This window comes from Tupaia chinensis, unplaced genomic scaffold (genome assembly GCF_000334495.1).
Source record: "Tupaia chinensis unplaced genomic scaffold, TupChi_1.0 Scaffold145967_1, whole genome shotgun sequence".
In the NCBI taxonomy this organism is placed as follows: domain Eukaryota; kingdom Metazoa; phylum Chordata; class Mammalia; order Scandentia; family Tupaiidae; genus Tupaia; species Tupaia belangeri.
Genome location: NW_006205825.1, coordinates 29,336 through 50,662, shown reverse-complemented (window position 1 = coordinate 50,662; position 21,327 = coordinate 29,336).

Sequence of the window (21,327 nt, the reverse complement as noted above, 5' to 3'; positions counted from 1 at the left end):
AAAAGCATCAACATCAGGGAAGCAATACGTCGATTTATAATGAAAGTAAGGTGGGTGGATTTAATTTCAAAACATAACATTAATAGTGGTTACCTGTAGGAGGGTAGTGATTACGAGTCAGCAAGAGGGAAACAATGGAGTACTGGTAATGTTCTGTTTCTTTTTTCTGTTTGTTTTAACTTTACTTATTGAGAGAGAAAAGGGCACCCTGAACAAGGTCTTACACCATGATTGCCATCTCCAGCTTTTTTCTGTCAGCCAAGATCATGTGCATGCATGCAGGTACTCAGTGTGTAAAATTTGACCTGGGAAGCAAACTCCAATCTTCCATATGACCACCAGCATTGCAGAGCATTATGCTACACTTACACTACTCTAGCTTGGCATGTTCTGGTTCTTGATCTGGGTATTAATTATATGAGTGTGCTCACTTTGTAAAAATTTATTTAACTATGCATGTATGATGTGTGTATTTTACTGAATGCAATACTTCAACAAGAAGTTTTTTTTTGTTTTTTGTTTTTTGTTTTTGTTTTTTTACTTTTAAGTAAGAAGAGGGTTTGGAGTTGCTCATAGAGAGAGTTTACAAGTTTATTGTAAGTTAAGGTCAGACTCTTTACCTTGAAAAAAGTATCTATTTACGGACTAAGGTAAATCCATAAATAATGGGCAATAAGGAAGTGAGATTAATCTGAGAAGTCTTTCTGAGATTTATGAAGATAAGCCAGGACACTGCAATAAGGAACTTGCTTGGAAACTTGGAAAACCCACAACAGAATAGACAAAACCAAGGACACTAAAGGAAATTTTAATACCATACTAACCTTTGACACCACAACTACATAGAACTACAAAAAACAGTAAACATGTACTTCCTAGCCAGATAAAAATAAAACCTTGTACTTCGTTTACTTGGTATATCATATCTGATTTTCAATAAAAAATGACCAGGCATGCTAAAAGTCAAGAAAAAATACTCTGAAAGACAGATCAAGTACCAGGATCTGTCTCAGATATGGCATAGATTTTGAAATTATCAGGCCAGGGATATAAAATAATCATAATTAATATGCTAAATGTTCTAATAGAAAATTGTATAATGTGCAAAGATAGATGGGCAATGTAAGCAGAGAGATGCAAACTCTAAGAAAGAAGCAAAATGAAATGCTAGAAATCAAAACACTGTAATAGAAATGAAGACATTTTCTGATAGGCTTATGAGCAAACTGGACATGACTGAGGAAAGAGTCTGAGGTAGAAAATATGTGAGTAGAAATTTCCCAAACTGAAATACAAGAGTTAGAAAAAAAAAAGATGAAACAATAGTAATAATAATAAACCAGAAGAGAATGTCAAAAAAACTCTGGAACAATTACAAAGGGTGTTGTAAATCCATAATAAGAATACCAGAAATAGTAAGGAACTTTGTTTAAAACTTAAAGCCAGGAAACAGGTCAGCATTCTGTTCCCTTACTATTTCAAAACTGATTTTCTTGTAATTACCAGCTGAACTTTTTATTGAAAACAGATTATTTAAGAAATTGTGTGATCAATAAAATGTGAGGAGAAAAGGAATGGAAGACAACTGTAGACACCAGAGATAGTGTGAGAAGAGGGTGGGAAAGGTCAGAGGGTCAGACATAGGGGTTCAAAAAAAAAGAAATAGAGGTAATATATATATAATGTATTATAATTATATATATATGAAACTAGAAATGGAAAAATATTGATGATAACATGGATGATTAAGCCACTATGCAGTATATTCTGGATGGGAAACCACATTTTGTATGCTATGACGATCCTTAGGGGATGAATGTAAATTAATTAATTTAAAAAAAAAGTTTCAGGAGAAAAACATAAAAACTGTTTTTCTTGAAATTAAAAAAATGCATTAAAAATTAAAAAAAGAATACCAGAAAAGAAATATTTGAAGCAATAATGGTGACAATTTACCAAAATTAGTGAAAAGACACACAACTACAGATCCAGAAATCTTGGAAAATACTAAGAACGACAAATAGCAAAAACTCTTGGGATAGCCCTGCAATGTGGTAGTTAAGTAGTGTGCATATAGGGACTCAGATTCCACATGGTGAACTGTGGCTAGAATTCCAGTTCAGGGGACCAACAGTTAGCGTAATGGCTATATTGCTGGACTCTCATGTAGCCGATCAGTTTGAATCCCAGACCCGGTGGCTTAACCTCATGCCAGGTGCGTGTGCGTACGTGCCCAAGATCCCGAGAGGAGAATGGAGGAGAAAGGATTGCGGCATGGTCAACCCCTGGGGGGTGATTTCTCACTTTCTGTCCACCCACCCGATAGTGAAACCCTCTCCAAAAAAAAAAAAAATTCCAGTTCAGCATCTTTAAAAACACACTGAGCACATGTGCATGTATGTCCCAAATCCTGACAAGATGGAGAGGCAGAAGAAAAAAGATTATGGCATAATCATGCTCCATTGGGAGGGATGCTTTCTCTCTCACCCCCTTTTCTTTCTCTATGGTGAGAGCATGTGAAAGGTAAATAGATAGATTATATAAATTATATAGATATAGATACTTTTACACAGAAGTGAATCATATGCAAACTGTAGAAAGCCAAAGACAAAGAAGAAAATATTGAGAGAAGCAAAAGTGATTCAGGAAGAGAAAGCTTTTACAATAATCAAACTGAAAGATAGGGATGGCTCAGACTAGGTTGGTGGCAGTAGAGGTGTAGAAAAACTATCGAATTGGGGATATGTTGGGTTGTCAGAAAAGTCATGATGTATATTTTTTAATTTTATACATTCAATCACTGTACAACACCACAGCTTGTAAAATTAATTTTCCCAGCATGAATACATTGCACACCAGTCCTGTTAAAGATATTATTATACACGTTATCAAAAGACAGTCCTCCATTTCTGTGTCTTAACTCTCTATTTTTCTCCTTGATTCCCTTCCTCTCACCCTCTCCTACCTTCCACACTGTCTCCATTATCCCCAACAGGTTTCCATGATTGTATATCCCCCTGTCTTCTGGTTTTTGACATAGAGTGTAGACATTTGATTTATTTTAAGTAGGGCCATACAATGTCACCCTTTCATAGTCTGGCTTGCTTCACTCAGCAGTAAATCTTTCATATTCATCTACTTTCTATGAAATTCCAGGGTCTTTTTTTTTCTTTTTTGGCGGAGTACTATTCCATAGTGTATATGTGCAACACTTTCAATTCATTCATCTGTTTGTGGACATTTGGGTGGATTCCATGTCTTAGCAATTGTGAATAATGCTCCAATAAACATAATATTGCAAGCACTTGTCTGACTGATCATTTTCCTGTCCTTTGGGTATATACCCAGGTGCAGAATTGCTGGATAGTATGGTACTTCTATTTCTAGGTTTCTGAGGAACCTCCATATTGTTCTCTAGTGGTTGTACTAATTTACATTCCCATCAACAGTATAGGAGAGTTCTTTTTCTCACCACAGCCTCACCAACACTTACTATTTTTTAGTTTTTTTAATCTTAAACATTCTGATCAGGATTAGGTGGTATCTCATTGTGGGTTTGATTTTTATCTCCCTTATGATAAAGGATGTTGAATATTTTTTGTATGCTTTTTTGCTGTTCATATGTCTTCTTTAGAGAGATACCTATTCACCTCATTCGCCTGTATTTTAATTGGATTGATTTTTTTTTTCAGGTAAAAAGGAGGAGGAGGAAGATGAGGGAGATGAGGAAGATGAAGAGGAGGAAGACCAAGAGGATGAAGATGAAAAAGATGATGATGATGAAAAAGTTAAGTTCTAGTGCAGTTTTTTTTCCTTGTCTATAAAGCATTTAACACCTCTGTACACTACTCACTCCTTTTAAAGAAAAAAAATGAGGGACAACCGATTAGCGTAATGACTATGTCACTGGACTCCCATGTATGGAAAGAAGGCTGCTACGCTGAGGGAAAAATACGAAAAGGATATTGCTGCATACCGAGCTAAAGGAAAGCCTGATGCAGCAAAAAGGGAGTTGTCACGGCTGAAAGAGCAAGAAAAAGAAGGAGGAGGAAGATGCAGAGGATGGGGAAGAAGAGGAAGATGAAGAGGATGAAGAAGATGATGCTGATGAATAAGTTGGTTCTAGCGTTTTGCTTCCCTTGTCCATAGAGCATTTAACCCCCCTGTACACAGCTCACTCCTTCCAAAGAAAAGAATTGAAATGGAAGGCTGTGTAAGGTTTGTTTTTAAACTGTACAGTGGCTTTTTTTGTATAGTTAACACACTAGCGAATGTGTCTTTAGCTAGCCCTGTCCTGGTGGTATTTTCAACAGCCACTAACCTTGCCTGGGACAGTAGGGGGCGGGTTGTCAATTGGCATGGAAATTTAAAGCAGGTCTTGTTGGTGCACAGCACAAATTCGTTATATATGGGGATGATAGCTTTTTCATCTTCAGTTGTCTCTGATGCAGCTTATACGAAATAATTTTTGTTCTGTTAACTGAATACCACTCTGTTGTTGCAGGAAAAAAAATGCAGCTGTTTTGTTGACATTCTGAATGCTTCAAAGTAAATACAATTTTTTATTAGAAAAAATTTGCATATTAATGTAGATAAAATTGGCATTTTGATTATATTAATTCTTCTAATCCAGGACCATGGCTGTCTTTGCACTCTTTTGTATCATTTTAAATTTCTGTTTTTAGTTTTTCATGGTTTTCCTTGTAGAGGTCTTTTACTTCTTTGGTTTGGTTTATTCCTAGATATTTTATTTCTTTTGTGGCTATTGTAAATAGAATTGTTTTCTTCAAATATACCTCAGTCTTTTCATTGTTGCTGCATAGAAATGTAATAGATTTTTATATATTGATTTTGTATTCTGCCACTTTACTGTATTCATTTATTACTTCTGGAAGGTTTTTTGATGGCTTCTTTGGGGCTTTCTATGTAATTGATCATGTCATCTGCAAACAGAGATCATTTCACTTCTTCCCTATTTAAATGCCTTTTATTTGAGCCTTTTGTCTTATTGCATTGGCTAGGACTTCCAGTACTATATGGAAAAAAAGGAGAGAAAGTGAACAGTCTTTTTTTGTTTTAATTCTTAGTGGAGAAGGTTTTTGTTTTCCCCATTCAGTATGATGTTAGCTATGGGTTTTTCATAGATGGTTTTTATGGTGTTGAGAAATATCCCTTCTATGCTGATTTTGCTGAGAGTCTTAATCATGAAGGAATGTTTCATTATACCAAGTATTTATTCTGTGTTAATCGATATGATCGTGCTGTTTTTACCTTTTTTTTTTCAGTTAATATGGTATATTACATTTATGGTTGAACAATCTTTGCATCCCTGGAATGAAGTCTACCCGGCCATGTCGTATAATCTTTTTAATGCATAGTTGGATATGATTTGCTAGTTGGATATGATTTTCCTGTTGAGAATTTTTGCATCCTATATTCATCAGAGATGTTGGTCTGTAGTTTTCTTTTTTGTTAAGTCCCTACCTGTTTGAAGGATGAGAGTGAAGGAGACTTCGTAAAATGAATTTGGGAGGGTTCCTTTCTTTTGGATCTTTAGAAACAGTTTGAGTAAATGGGGGTTAGCTCTTCTATAAAATTTCTGTAGAATTCAGGAGTAAAATCATTGAGACTTGGGCTTTTCTTTGTTGGGAGGTTATCATTGATTAGATCTCATCACTTCTTATTAATTTATTAAGGCTTTCTGTGTCTTCCTTATTCAATTTTGGTAGCTCATGTGTCCAGAAATTTGTCTATTTCATCCGGGTTTTCTTGCTTGTTGGCATATAGTCACTCATAATATTCTCTTATGACCTATTGTATTTCTCTTACATCTATTGTAATATTGCCTGTTCATTGCGAATTTATCTGGTTCCTTTCTCTCTTCTTCTTCTTAATTAGTTTAGCTAACAGTGTAGATTGTGTTTATCTTCTCAAAGAACCAACTTTTGGTTTCATTTATTTTCTGTGTAAGTTGTTTATTCCCTATTTCACTTATCTCTGCTTGAATATTTATTATTGCTTTTCTCCTGGCATTTTTTTTAGTTCCCTGAGGTATGTTGTTAGGTTGTCGATTTGCCATCTTCACATTTTTTTTTTACATGAACTAATTGATATGAACTTTCATCTTATGAATGCTTTCACTGTGTCCCATAGATTATGGAAACCTGTGCACCCATTATCATTGATTTCAATTCATCTTTTGATTTCAGCCTTAATTTCTTCAGTGGTTGTGAAGTCACTCAGGAATAGGTTGCTTAGTTTCTATATGTTCATGTATTTTCAAGAGATTTTCCTGAAATTAACTTCAAGTTTAATTCCATCATGGTTAGAGAAGATGCTGGATATAGTTTCTATATCTTTGAATTTGTAAAGGCTTCTTTTGTGCCCTAGCATATGGTCAATCTTTAAAAAGGTTCCATGCGGGAGTGAGAAAAATGTGTATTTTACGGTTGTTGAGTGGAAAGTTCTATAGATGTCTCTCAAGTATTTTTTTTATTTTTTGAGAGTTTTTTGCTATAGGGCATGTGCACTTGCCAGAAAGACAGAGAGATACAGAGAGATAGAAAGCGAGAAATCACTCCCAAGGGGTCATGGCCCCACCACAATCCCTTCTCCTCCATTCTCCTCTCGGGATCCTGTGCATGCACGCACACACTCCCAGCATGAATTTAAGCTACCAGGTCCGGGACTTGAACTGTGGTCAACTACATGGGAGTCCAGTGATATAGCCATTACGTTAACTGCTGGTCACCCAAATAATTCTTGAATACATCCTTTTTCTTTCTTACCACCATTAATCTATTTCAGAACCTCATTATTGTTATTTTTTTCATTATTGTTATTTTTTAACCTAGACTATAGTAACAACATAAATGGCTTTGGTCTGTCTCCCTGTCATTAGATTTATCTCTGAAACAAAATTTTCATGTCACTGTTCTTAAATTATTTTGAAAGTTTTCGGTCATATTCAGGTTAAAACCACTCCTATCATGGCACAACCAGTTCTTTCAGTTCTAGTTCTGTCTACTTCAGCTTCATCTTTTGCTACTCCTTCTCTCACACTAAGCATTCAACATTTTACAAATATCTAGACTTCTCCTTCCTTTTTTGCAACTTTCATAATTTAATGAAAGTTTCTACTACTTGGAATACATACTAATCTCCTTTAACATAAAAAATAAACTTTCTATTTTTCACTTAAAACTCAGCTCAGATGCTAACCTCCTTCAGGAAGCATTACTTAACCCTTTATTTTGACATAGATGTTCTATCTACTTCTTTTTCTACTTCTCTACATATTTCTAGTATAGCATTTACATTTTATAGTGTATTTATATATTGGACTGTCTCTCTAATAATACTGAAACCTTTGAGAATAGAGTTTATCTATATATCTTTTTCTCCTCAATGCCTTACATAACACCTACCTGGAACATAACAGGTGGTGAGTAAGTTATTATGAGTGCATTTTTAACTAAATGAGTGATTTCTTTTTTCCTTTAGTCTAATTTCCAGATTTCTACATTTTTCTCTACTCATGCCTCCCCTTTCTCATTAATAAAACATTTCCTACTTTTAGTTTAATGTGTTTTAAAGACTTCCTTATTTTAAGTTTTCCATTGATGATAACATTAAAAATATACACACACATATTTGTACATATTATATAGATTTATAGATGCCCTATGTTATTACTCAAATAGGATACTTATTAAGTAGAGCTCATATACTTATTAAGTAGAGCTCATATACTTTATTTATTTATTTATTTATTTATTGGAGAAGTTTTTCACTATAGGGTGCGTGCGCTCGCCAGACAGAGAGAGACATAGAGACAGAAAGCGAGAAATCACCCCCCAGGGGGGATGGTCACGCCGCAGTCCCTTCTCTTCCATTCTCCTCTCGGGATCTTGGGCACACACGCACACGCGCCCGGCATGAGTTTTAAGTCACCAGGTTCAGGACGTGAACCGCGGTCGACTACGTGGGAGTCCAGCAACATAGCCATTACGCTAACTGCTGGTTCCCTTAAATTTTATTTTTAAAAGAATTTTTAAAAATTAAATTGGATTAATTTATTTATTTGAATTTAACCACAAAGTGAGGGGTGGGGGAGAGAGAGAAAGTGAGAAAGTAACCCACCAGGTCCAGGACTTTAACTGTGGTTGGCAATGTGGGAGTCCAGTGCCCCCAACCACCACACCACTTGTGGGCCCCAGGACACTTTAATTATAAGCAGAGAAAAAATATCCTGTTTCCTGGTGCAAAATCTTTTATTTATTTCAAGAGCTCTCTAAAATATGTATTTTTTTCAGTTTAATTTTGAACAATGCAAAGAGAGTAATTTATAATTTTCCATGTAAGATAATGAGCATATAGCATTTGATATATCATCACTTATAACTATAGATTATAATAGAGGAATTAAGATAATTTATTCATGCAAAGATTTATATAATTATTAAGAGGTAACACAAGGCAATTATATAATTTACTTCATGACACTGGTAATCATTAGGGTTGAAGGAATTCAATAATAATTCAGATTTTTTAATCAGATTTTTTGTTATTTGCAATCATGATATGGAGGAAATTAAGATAGCTATATGACAAAATGCTAAAACTGTAAGCTGCTTCATTTTACAAATGTAAGGAATGAAGTTCAGGGAAGTTAATACCCTCACTGAGATCACATAGTTTAGATCAGGGAGAGATCTAAAATATAAACTAATACTCTTTGCTTCTCATGCCTGATACTATGGATAATACTACAACCCTTATACATATAGTTCTTTAGAGTTTTAAAAGTTCTTTCAGATGCATTATATTATTTGATCCTCAAAACCATATTGGAGATAATGCACATATCACCAACAAATAAATAGGAAAACAGGGATAAGGTGAAGTAAAAGAGGGAAGGAGGGTAGAAGAAAGATTAAGTAACTTCCTAAAGTCATATAGTTAGTTAAGTATGAGAGCTGGGACTAAGATTCAAGCCTTTTGACTGTGAATTGTACATCAAATCACAACATAACTGCATAGGAATCTGAATCACGCAAGTTAGTAGCACAAATTTAATCTTTTATTTATTTTTATCCTCTCCTTTTTGCAAAAATAACTCATTAGAAATGACATGATGGCAGACTTTGAGGAAGTTGAGATGATAAATTAAAATATTCCCTGAGTCAGTTCTCCAATGTGTTAAAATAACTTTGAATTTTGGTTCATTAGTCATTTTAACTACAGTGAATAATTAAGTTTTCTATAATGGTATATACTGACTTACTCTACCAAAACAGTAAAAAGAAACTTGTGATGAAAGGAATAAATGTTATGTCAAGTATTTCAGTCCCTAGAGGCTGTTTCAAGTTATTACGTCTGGTTCAATTGCCTGGAGGCTGGACAATTTATTATGTACCAAGTCCTATACTCCAGAACTAAGCTATAGAACTCAAATGAGACATTGAGACATCATTGTTGCTCCTTGAGATTTTTTTTAAATGATAGAATGCATGCACATAAACTAAAGAGAAAAAGAGAGAAAAAAAGAGGAGACATCCTTGAAGGGGTCCATTATGCCATGATCCCCCTTCCCAACCTTCTAGTTTCTCAGGATTTTGAGCACATACCTGGTGAACTTTCAGGCTGACTCTGGGATCTGAACTTGTGGTTGCCACATGGCTTTCAAACTTGTAGGGCACTTAAATTATCACTGCACCACATAGCTGGACCTTCTTGAGAATTTTACACTTATGGTGGGCTGTCCAAATCAGTAGACATAAAACAATTATATATATAAACAAGAACCGAAGTGATGTAGTTTATAATTCACAAAAAAAGATCAATAATGCTGGAGTAGCCAGATAGTGTCTCATTGTATTGGAAACAATACAAGGTTAAAGGTACAGGTTCTGAGGCCAGACCACCTAAATCTAAGTCCCAGTTCCACCATTTACTACTAACTGTGTGATGTTGGGTAAATACCTTGAACATCTCCTGTGCTTCAGGGTCCTCACCCGTAAAATTAGGATAATATTGTACATATCATAGGATTATTTAGTAGAATTAAATTAAATATGTTTATAATGCTGAGAACAATTCCAGGTACTTGATGTTTTGTGAATAAAACATAAATAAAATAATAACCTGACTAATAACCTGAAAAATAGGCTAGAGTGGGAAAGACTGAAGCTAGCGAGACTAAATGAGAAACTGTAACAGTGACTAAGGCTGGGATGATGCAAGATGAAATATAAAAGAAGGATATGCTCCTTTGATGATGGATTGGAGATAATGGAGGGAAGGGAGAAACCTGAAATGTACTATAGTCATCACCTGATTCTCATATTAACTCTTAGGAGGCTGGTGCTGGAATTTTTAAAATCATTTAAAGTTTCTTTGGTATGTACTAAAATAATTTTTTGTTGTTATTCTGAAGTGAATATAGACAATGGGTAATTATAGGATTACAATGAATACACATTTTTTTTTTCTAAAGGGCACCAGAGAGAGACCAAAGATAGACCAAAGATAGAGGGAAAGTGAAAAATCATCCTCTCCCCAGAGAAAATGTACACACCACAATCCTTTCTCCTCCATTCTTCTTCCAGGATTTTTCTGGGTATGCACACACATATGCCTGGCATGTTTTTTAAGCTGCAGTATCCAGGCTTTAAACCACATAGTTTTCCATGTGGGATCCAGTCACCTTATCCCCCATACCTCCTGCTGGCCCCTTCTCAGCTGATTCTTTATCCCTGTAGTTGACTAAATATCCTAGGTAGGCAGCTCACAATTTTTTTAAAAAATTAGAAGTTGTAATTTAAGAGAATTTGCAATGGATCACATAATTAGTGAAATTTCAATAGAATTATTTAAGGATAAATTGACTGGATTGTAGAAGGACAGTTCTATTACTGTAAGTTTTATTACACTGACGCATTGTAAAGAAAACTTACAGTTAGCTAATAAAAAGATTATTAAAGTACTTGAGCATTAAATCAAAGTTTTTCCTAATACAAGTAGGTCTTCAATAAGTTCATGGAAAATTATTATTATGAAAAAACTATGATAGATTTCAAAAATTTTAGTGCTAAAATATACTTGTACTTTAATTCCATTTTCTATGAACCTTTTGAATTATCTACATTTTTGTTAATTCAGTGTGTGTGTGTGTGTGTGTGTGTGTGCAACTTGCTTTTCATCTGAATTCTGTACAGTGAATGGTATGGTTCTGTATATGTTAAGTCCAAATTCTATGGGCTCATTACAGATTGACTGAGCTATGTTCTTGCATGTTCAGAATTCAGAAGTGAGGAACCAGCACTTAGCGTAATGGCTATGTCCCTGGACTCCTACGTAGAGACTGCAAAAACCTCTCCAAAGAAAGAAAAAAAAAAAAGAATTCGGAAGTGGTATCTACCATCACTTTTCTCTCCTTATGCACATACAAATGCTTACATGCACACACACACACACACACACACACACACACACTTTCCTATGTGTCTCTACCTTCAAGTGGAAGAAAAGACATACTTAATATTAAAATGATGCAGTATTCTTTTTGCTTTTGCCTTCACATTTTGTCTGGCCCACTGCTACCTAACTTAACTATCACTTCTGAAATCTGCTAGAATAAGAACAGGTTTCAAATATAAAAATAAAATGAAAATAGAAATACTTTTACCTGCCGGATATGTGATCTAGGAAATGCTATTTAACTGCTTCTATTTTTAGAGTTTTTGCTACAGGGTGCGTGTGCTCACCAGGAAGACAGAGAGAGACAGAGAGACAGAAAGCGAGAAATCACCCCCCAGGGGGGATGGCCACGCTTCCATCCCTTCTCCTCTATTCTCCTCATGGGATCTGGTGGCTTAAACGCACGCACATGTGCCTAGCATGCGTTTAAGCCACCAGGTTTGGGACTCAAACCACAGTCGACTACATGGGAGTCCAGCGACATAGCCATTACGCCAACTGCTGGTCCACTGGTAGTTCTTTTTTTGTGGTATTTATCATATCTTTTTTATAGGTAGACATATATAATTTAATGGAAATCTCTTTCACTGTACTACTAGTTTCATGAGGGCAGTTATCAAGTTGACTTGGTACACAAGTATATCCCTGGCACATAAAACAATGCTGGGCATGTGCTGGATATTCCCAAGATAGACTTGGCTTAGTCTCTTTCCTCTCTTTTTCTTGCTTGTAGTTCTCAGAATAACTGTACAATGTGCTGGGAATACAATGTCCTGAGATAGGGAAGAATTGCCTGAAACAACCACAGCCTTGTTCCAGTCCCTCCTAGGGAATGTAACATCTTGAGTTAGGAAGAAACTGCCTGGTTTTTGCTCCTTTTGCTCTTCTCACCCCTGGAAGCAGTATGTCCTCCAAACCTTTGCCCAGTGCATCATATTACTCCAGAGAAGACTGCCTGTTGGGGTTTCTCAGCTGTGCTGAAAGTGAGGCAAGAAAAGTTAAGATTCCATCTACCCTCAGTAACTTTCTGGAGTCTTGGGGGACCAGCCTACTATCCTAGACTTAATTTGTCTTTTGCTGCTTGTCTATTTGTAAGTAATAAATATGCTACATATAACCTACTGGGTGTTAGTGTTTTTTGTCTCACTGAGAATGCAGGGAATTGGTAAAATGCAGCTCAAAGTGCAATAGGCAGAAGCTTTGGCCTTCTGGTCCTAATGGTTGATGTAGTGATGATCTCTGCTATTTTCATGCAGTAGAGATCCTTCCTTGGAATTATTAGTGAATTTGCTTCATACCATATGCAGCTCAGTACATATTTGTTTAATGAACGAAGTAGAGGAAAAAAAAACTGGCATTCATGGAATACCTAGACTCATGATAGACACTACACAAACACTCATATTTGTTCTTTAAAACAGTTCTGTGAGGAAAGTATTATTAGAGTCATTTTAAAGATGAGGAAACTGAAGTCCAAAGAGGTTAAGTAATTTTTCTAATGTTATAGAATTATTAAATAGCTTTGCCAGAATTCAAACTGAGGACTCTTTGACAGCAAAGCTACTGCTCCTTACTCCATTGCTTCAATATCTGTTTAATGTGACTTCTCCATCAAATCTGGGATGTAAAGAATATACTCTGGGACCATGCTAAAACTTGAAGAAAGGAATAAAGCAAATATTCAAAGCTAAATAGTTCCAAATGAATGCCTAATATCTAAACTTTACAGAGAAAAGTTGGATTGTAAATAACTATCAAAATGTTTTTTTATAGACTAGCATATTTATAGATAATGGAGTCAATATCATAGGCCTTGACTCTTTAAAACAATTATTTTATTTTTGATAATTAAAAAAATGTAGGGGAGGTGACCAGCAGATGGTATAATGGTTACATTGCTGGACTCCCACATGGCCAACCACGGTTCAAGTCCCAGACCTGGAGCCTTGAAATTCATGCCAGGTGCGTGTGTGTGTGTGACCAAAATCCCAAGAGGAGAATGAAGGAGAAAAGATCATGGCATGGCCACCCCTCAGGGGGTGATTTCTTGCTTTCTGTCTCTCTGCCTCTCTCTCTAGCGAGTGCACTAGCCCTATAGCAAAAATCTCTCTTAAAAATAAAATTCAGGGGTGCCACAAGGTGGCATAGTTGTCAAGGCACTGGACTCCCACATGTCTGGCCACAGTTTGAGTCCTGGACCAGGTGGCTTAAAAATCATGCCAGGAGCATGTGTATGTGTGTGTGTGTGTGTGTGTGTGTGTGTGTGTGCTCAAAATCTCAGGAGGAGGAAAAGGAATTACAGCATTGCCATGCACTCTGGGGGCGATTTCTCACTTTCCTTCTCACTGTCTTCCTCTGTCTCTCTTCGGCAAATGCACACACCCTATGGCAAGAACCTTTTAAAAAATAAAAACCAGAGCTAGCAGGTGGTGTAGTGGTTCAGATGCTGAACTCTCACATGGGTGACCATGGTTTAAGTCCCAGACCTGATGACTTTTAAATCATGCTGGCATATATGCTCACATTCCAAAATCTCAAGAGGAGAATGGATTACAGTGGGACCATGCCCTGTGGGGGTGATTTCTCAGTTTTCCTCTCTCACTTTTTCTCTTCTCTCTCTCTCTCAACTTGTGGTGAAAAACAAAACAAAAATCAAATATGTATATACTCCTAACTTTAAAAATAGAAGTATATAAAATAAAAGCCAAAATTATTTCATGTTTCCTCATTCTTACCTTCCAGTGTTAACAGTAACCAGAGTTAACAGTTCAGTGTGTTGTATGTATGCCTTTTCATTTAAAAAAAAAATCACAGCATGTTGTGTGGTAGTTAAGGTGTTAGATTTCCACATGGCTGACCAAAGTTTGAGTCCCAGACCCTGGAGCTTGAAAATCATACCAGGTGCAGGTGTGTCTGTGCTCAAAATCTTGAGAGGAGAATATAAGAAAAAGGATTGTGGTACAGCCACCCTCATCCCAGAGGATAATTTCTCATTTTCCCTCTCTACTCATCTCTGTCTATCTCTCTCCAGTGAATGTATACACCCTGTGGCAAAAATCTAAAAAGAAAAAAGGAAAAAAGCTCATCTACAATTTCTATTAAAAGATGGCTATCAGGGGGACCCAGGGGGACCAGCAGTTGGCATAATGGCTATGTCACTGGACTCCCATGTAATCCATCGGGATTTGAGTCCTGGAACCGGTGGCTTAAACTCATGCCAGGCACGTGAGCATGCATGTGCAAGAGGAGAGTGGAGAAGGGACTGCAGCATGGCCATCTCCTCGGGGGGGGAAGAAATTTCTCGCTTTCTGTCTCTCTGTCCGTCTTTCTGGTAAGCAAGCATGCCTTATAGCAAAAACCTCTCAAAAAAAAAAAAAAAAGATTACTATCTGGGGGACCAGCAGTTGGCATAATGGGCATAATGGCTATGTCACTGGAGTCCCATGTAGTCAACCGCGGTTTGAGTCCTGGACCTGGTGGCTTAAACTCACACAGGGGGTGTGTGTGTATGTGCCCAAGATCCCAAGAGGAGAATGGAGGAGAAGGAATTGTGGCATGGCCATCCCCCCTGGGGGGTGATTTCTTGTTTTCTGTCTTTCTGTCTCTCTTTCTGGCGAGTGCATGTGCCCCATAGCAAAATCCTCTAAAAAAAAAAAATGGCTATAAAATGACCAGCAGATGGTATAATGGTTGTATCACTGGACTCCCACATAGTCCACTCCTGAGAGAATGGAGAAGGGATTGAGGTATGGCCATCCCCCCAGGGGATGATTTCTCATTTTCTGTCTCTGTCTCTCTGACAAGCACAAGTGCCCTATAGCAAATATCTCACATAAAGAAAGATGGTTATAAAATCATAGTTGGCAGTAATTGTGACAATGAATCCAGAAGTAGATGTTTTGCATTTAGTATGTGTGCCCTACAGCCTATATCTTTTCATTTTTTTCTAATTTGCCATAGGACATGTGCACTCCCCAGAGACAGACAGATGCAGAGAGGGAAAGTGGCCAAGCTCCCTCAGAGGAGATGCCCTCAAACTACACAATCCCTTCTTCTCTCAAGACTTTGGATGTGCTTACGCATGCACCTGGCATGTCCTCCAAGTCACAGGATCTGGGACTTGAACTGTGTGGTGAGGAAGACAGACCATCCCAGTTCTCACTGCAGGCTAGCAGGAAGAGATGAGCATATAACTTAACTTCAGAGTGATGAGTATTAAAGAATGTGGTTCTTAACCTTGAATGTGTGTAGCAGTATTATTTGCGGTAATTGTTGAATTTGCAGTTGTCTCCACACCAAACTCTTTGAATCAGAACACCTAGCGGGTGAATTTCAGGAATATGAATTTTAATAAACTTCCTGGGCTATTCAGATGTAAGTTATTTTTCTTCTTTTTTGCTGTGTTTTTATTTTTATTTTATTTCATTTTTGTACAACAGGAGCTTTATTTAGTTCATTCAGAAAACATTGGCAAATAAATTTCAGTTGCAAATTCAGATACAAACTTCAATCTATAAAGTTGTATTTACCAAAAATACAGATAATATTTATAAAGATAAACTGTAATTTCACAAAACACTGTAAACCTTTTCTTATTTTTTCTTTTTTTTTTTACTTTTAGTCTGTATGTCTACAACATTGACAATGAATTTTCCCAGCATGAATATCCCATACTGATTGAATTTCATCTAGCATCTAGCACAAGTTTCAATATTTGGTTTGCAACAAATTTTTAAAATTATTTTATTTAACTTTATTTATTTAGTTTAATTTGACCAGAGAGGAACAGGGAGGGAGAGAGAGAAAGTCACCAGGTTTGGCACTCAGACCACAGTCGGCCATATGGGAGTCCAGTGCCCTTAACCACCATGCCACCTGCTGGCCCCTACAACAAAATATTTAACATTTGTTTTAAAGAGAATGGTAATAAACAATGGCATACTGAGGTAAAATGAATATAAAGATGATATAAAGCCATGTCCTTATGTTTTGTTGTTGGCTTGTTTTTCTTTATACTGTAGCTCCACTCTTTCTAGAATGTACTATGTACCACGACTTTCTTTGTCTTGTTTATTCTTTTTCTTAAAATTTATTATTATTATTTATACATTCATTTCAGATGTAGGTGTTTCTTATGGTGGTATATAGAGGAAGAACAGAGTGAAATGAGAAGTGCATGGGAAGCAGTTCTATTTAAAGGTGGTCATAAAAGACCTATACAAAATGCTACGTCTAAATTGAGACTTGACCATGATTAAGAATAAACTAGGCAATTGAAAGTTGGAGGTTGGTAAGTAGGTTAAAGCATAGCAAGAGAAACGTTCTTGAATATGAAGAGAGGGCCTGCACTCAGGAAATGATAGATGTTCAGTACATCTAAAAAGACTTTTTTTGCTATATGTATTCATGCATTGATTTATTTATTGACAAATTGTGTATGTCTATGGTTTACAACATGAGGTTTTAATATAAGTTTACAAGGTGGAATGACTAAATCAAACTAATAAACACACCCATCACCTTAAACACTTCTTATTTGTGGTGATTTAAAAAGAGATTTAAGGGACCAGCAGTTAGCATAATGGCTATGTCGCTGGACTCCCACATAGTCGACAACGGTTTGAGTCCTGGACCCGGTGGCTTAAACTCACGCTGGGCGCGTGTGCATGCGTGCCCAAGATCCCGAGAGGAGAATAGAGGAGAAGGGATTGTGGCGTGATCATCCCCCCCGGGGGGGCTGATTTCTCGCTTTCTATCTCTCTGTCTCTCTCTGTCTGCCTGGCTAGTGCACGTGCCCTATAGCAAAAACCTCTCAAAAAAAAAAAAAAAGAGAGAGAGAGATTTAAAAATCTTTTTTTACCAATTTTCAAAGCCCCTATTATTATACTCACTATGCTGTATAATAGATCTCCAGAACTTATTCTTCTTGTCTAATTGAAACTGTGTACCTTTAACCAACATCTCCCCATTCCTCTTTACTCCCCATAGAGTTTAAAGTGAGTAGGGAAGTAGAAAGTGTAGTTTGAAATAATAACCAAGACTGGTACTATATGAACTGTTAAGATTTAAAGGAGGTATGAAGGAGGAGGAGTAGGTCAAGATGATTAAGAAGTATCATTCAATTATTTTCTGTCATATCTTCATCAATTAGCTAATTCTCATTTTACACACACATACACATATGTAATTCTCTCTATAAATACAGTAATAATCCCTTACATTTATATAGTATACATTTTTTCATCTGGATGGATCCTCACAAAAAAATGTATGAGGTAGGTTGGGCAGGTATTATCATTTTCCATTTTATAGATGACGAAACTGAGGCTCAGAGAGATTGTTTCCTAAGGCCTCGAAGTTATTAAGTAACCCAGAGCTGATTTTTGGAATAGATTTTTTCTAATGTTCGCTATGTTTTCATTTTATTTGCATTTATTCCCTGTTCAGTATTCTTCTACTCTCTTTTTCCATATTCGATAGCATCTTGAATTCTGAGATTATCATTCCACATTTCATACATACTTTAGCCAACTGAAAGCCATTAGTTTTGAGAGTATTACCACCAAATCAGTGATGATCCACAGGGCCCAGAGTCAACTTAAATAGGACCTATTTGTCTTTACCCTCTCTATCAAGAATAACTCTAAAATTTTTTTTTGTGATAGGCTCATAGAAGAAAAGGAGCATGTGTTAGAGTATATGCAATAAAACTAGCATCTGTGAGTACTTATTAACTAAGTACAATATTCACAATAATAAACTTCCATAATAGCTAATGATATTACAGAAGACAGTTTATTACTGTGATTTTTTTTTTAGTTCCAAAGTTCAAATGAAGCAGAACTCTTTCATCAAACATCATTGATATAAACTCAGTTTCTGAAAACACGCTTCCTTTAACTCTGCTTTCCACTATATTGGATGCTTCCTAATAATCTGAAAGTAAATGAAATGATCAGTTTCATCAACTGTTTTAGCCTTTTTGGTCTTCTTTCATTCCAGAATTATATTTCTCTGGAGATCTTTTCATTTTCCTCTCATTTTCTCCAAGAATATTTATAGTTGATTGGAGGTGGAAAAAGACTGGCATTCTCTTTTGGAGCTGGGATTTCCTTTTGAACTGGCAACATTTCAGAAAAACAATAAATAATGGTGCAAGGTTAGTAAGATTAGTGAGTACAAATAAGAGGAAGAAAATACACAATCCCTCTGGGGCCACAGTCATAGCATCCTGCTTCACCTCAACCACACCCCAGAGAGAGGATTTCCCAGAGTACTAGCATAGGAGCAGGAATATTTGAAGAGACTATAAAAGGAACATCATAATAATATTTAGTTGGGTTATTATACACTTTTAAAAGAACTTGATATGAAGGGGAGAAAAGCAGGACTTAAGTTACATTAAATTTCTTAAAAATTAAGAATAAAGGTGGAGACAAATTTTTTCATCAATGTTTCTTGAATTATTCTATTCTATTTTTTTCCTTTTGGTTTTTTAATAATTTCCTTAATCATACACTAAACCTGATTTTTTGTTATTAAATGAAATGAAAAACAAAAACTAGAAATTTTAGGTGTTAATTGCTACTAATGATATTCAAAACCCCTTTTAAGGACAGCAATTTGCTATAAATTCCCTCTGATTCTCCTTAAAATATTTGAGGAATTAAAATAAAAACAGATTTCTTTCTAAAATGAAAAGAATGTCTTAATTTCATACTCCCTGGGTATGTGCTGAAACTTGTATATTGAGGGATTTCTTTACCTAAATGTCCTACATATCAAATTAAAGGTATTTAAGGATCTTAAATAAAGATTTTGTCTGGGCTTCACCTACTGCTATTTCGCCAAAAAAACCTTCAGGGTTTTCAGGAAATATTTAAAGTGATATTTATTTTAACATGTATTATACAAGTATGTTCACTAGAACACTGTTTGATAGAATATTGCAAACAAAATATACATCAAACATGGGATTGGTTAAATACATGAAAACACATGGAAGTTGTGAAGTAACTCAGCATCTGGTTCAGAGCAGTGGACTTTGGAGTCACACTGGCCCAGGGTTTGAATCCAGGTTCATCCACTTACAAGTTGTGTAATCTTGGTCAGGATAACTTCCCTCAGCCTCAATTTCCTTATCTATAAAATCAGGATCAACTATGTCTAGCTCATTTTGAGGGTTAAATAGGATTATATATGTGCAGCATTTGCCATAGCACCTAGTGCTTGATAAAATGTTCAAAGGGGCCTCAGTGTGGCACATGTTTGGCATATAATAAATATTTGTTAAATGATTTTAAAATGTTATATGGAATGCTATGAAACAGGGGAAGACTAACTTATACCCATTGTCAGTTGTTTTAGTCTGCTTTCTCGCTTCCTTCCTTCTGGTCCCTGCCTTCCTTTTTACAGCTCATGGAAGGAAAAAAAGAAAAAGTCTATGAACTTACAATGTACAGGAAAAACGTGTCTGTGAGGTATGGAGAGATTCTTACAAATTTAAACTCTGGTTACTATAGAAAAATATACAAATGCCTTTCTCAATTGTTAAGTATTCATTTAGATGAAACCAAGCTGGAGTCAGAAATCAGAATATTGGAATTTATTTAGTATCTTCAAAAAAGAAGGGATTTTATGTATTATAGTCATTCAAGTTTAAATGCATAAATATGTCTATATTTTTATACCTGTGAGGATGTTAATAAGTCATATTAATTAAAAAAAAACATTGTGGTAGAGAGGACAATTCATGTACATTTCAAACTTTTAAAGACAGAATTTGGCAGTTCTTTGCTTACAAAACTCACTACCTTGACCAGATCTCTAATAAAAGAGTATGTTTAGATTAAGTTAGATTTTTAGAAATTTGCTGATATTATCTAGAAGAAAACCTCAATTCTGAAAAATACGTACACTTTTATGAAATATAATCAAGGTTACAATATGTCTCATTTAGACTTTCAGTTCCTAAACTGGGTAACACTGCTACCTTGTGGCCAAGATTAAATATTGAACTTTTTTTGTTTCTAAAAACTATTTTTTTCTTATTGATGTATCAGTTATAGGGGATTTTTGAATAGCTAATAAAAGCAGTCCCATTCTGAGTTTCTAATATGGGACAAGTTTTTCTAGTAAGTACCATTAAGCAAGAATATATATTTTTCTGTGTGTTCTCTTAAAAATACAATGACATAATGTTCAAACCCAATATTCTAGCAAGAATATATATTTTTCTTTGTGTTCTCTTAAAAGTACAATGACATAATGTCCAAACCCAATATTCTTTTTTAAAGAATTATTTTATTTTACTTTATTTACTTATTTATTTTTAATCTGATCAGAGAGGGAGACAGAGAGAGAAGTAAAAGCAAACCACCAAGGCTGGGACTCAAATTCAGTCAGCCACGTGGGTGTCCAGCACCCTTAACCACAATGCCACCTGCAAGCCCCCATAAATGCAATATTCTTCAAACAGAAACAAACACATACATATTCTTCAACTGATGTAAAGTTTCATGAGCCAAAACACAAGTTAACCAGTTATGCAACACTAAAAAGACTTAATTTTCTAATTTTTCTCCTTAAAGGCAGCAATCAGAAACCTAATATGTGCCCACTCCTCCAATAAAGCGAAAACAAACATTATCTATCTCCACAATATATTATGCAAATTGTTTTATTTTGAAAAGTAAACGTCTCTTTCCTGACATGTCACAAAACCCAAAACTGTGTCTTCCTTATTTTATTTGGACTTTCTGTCTGACATTTAAGTTACTTAATGTCTCTGAATCCTTTTTTTTTTTTTTTTTTTTAAAAATTTTTTTTTGGGAACACCCCGTGTGG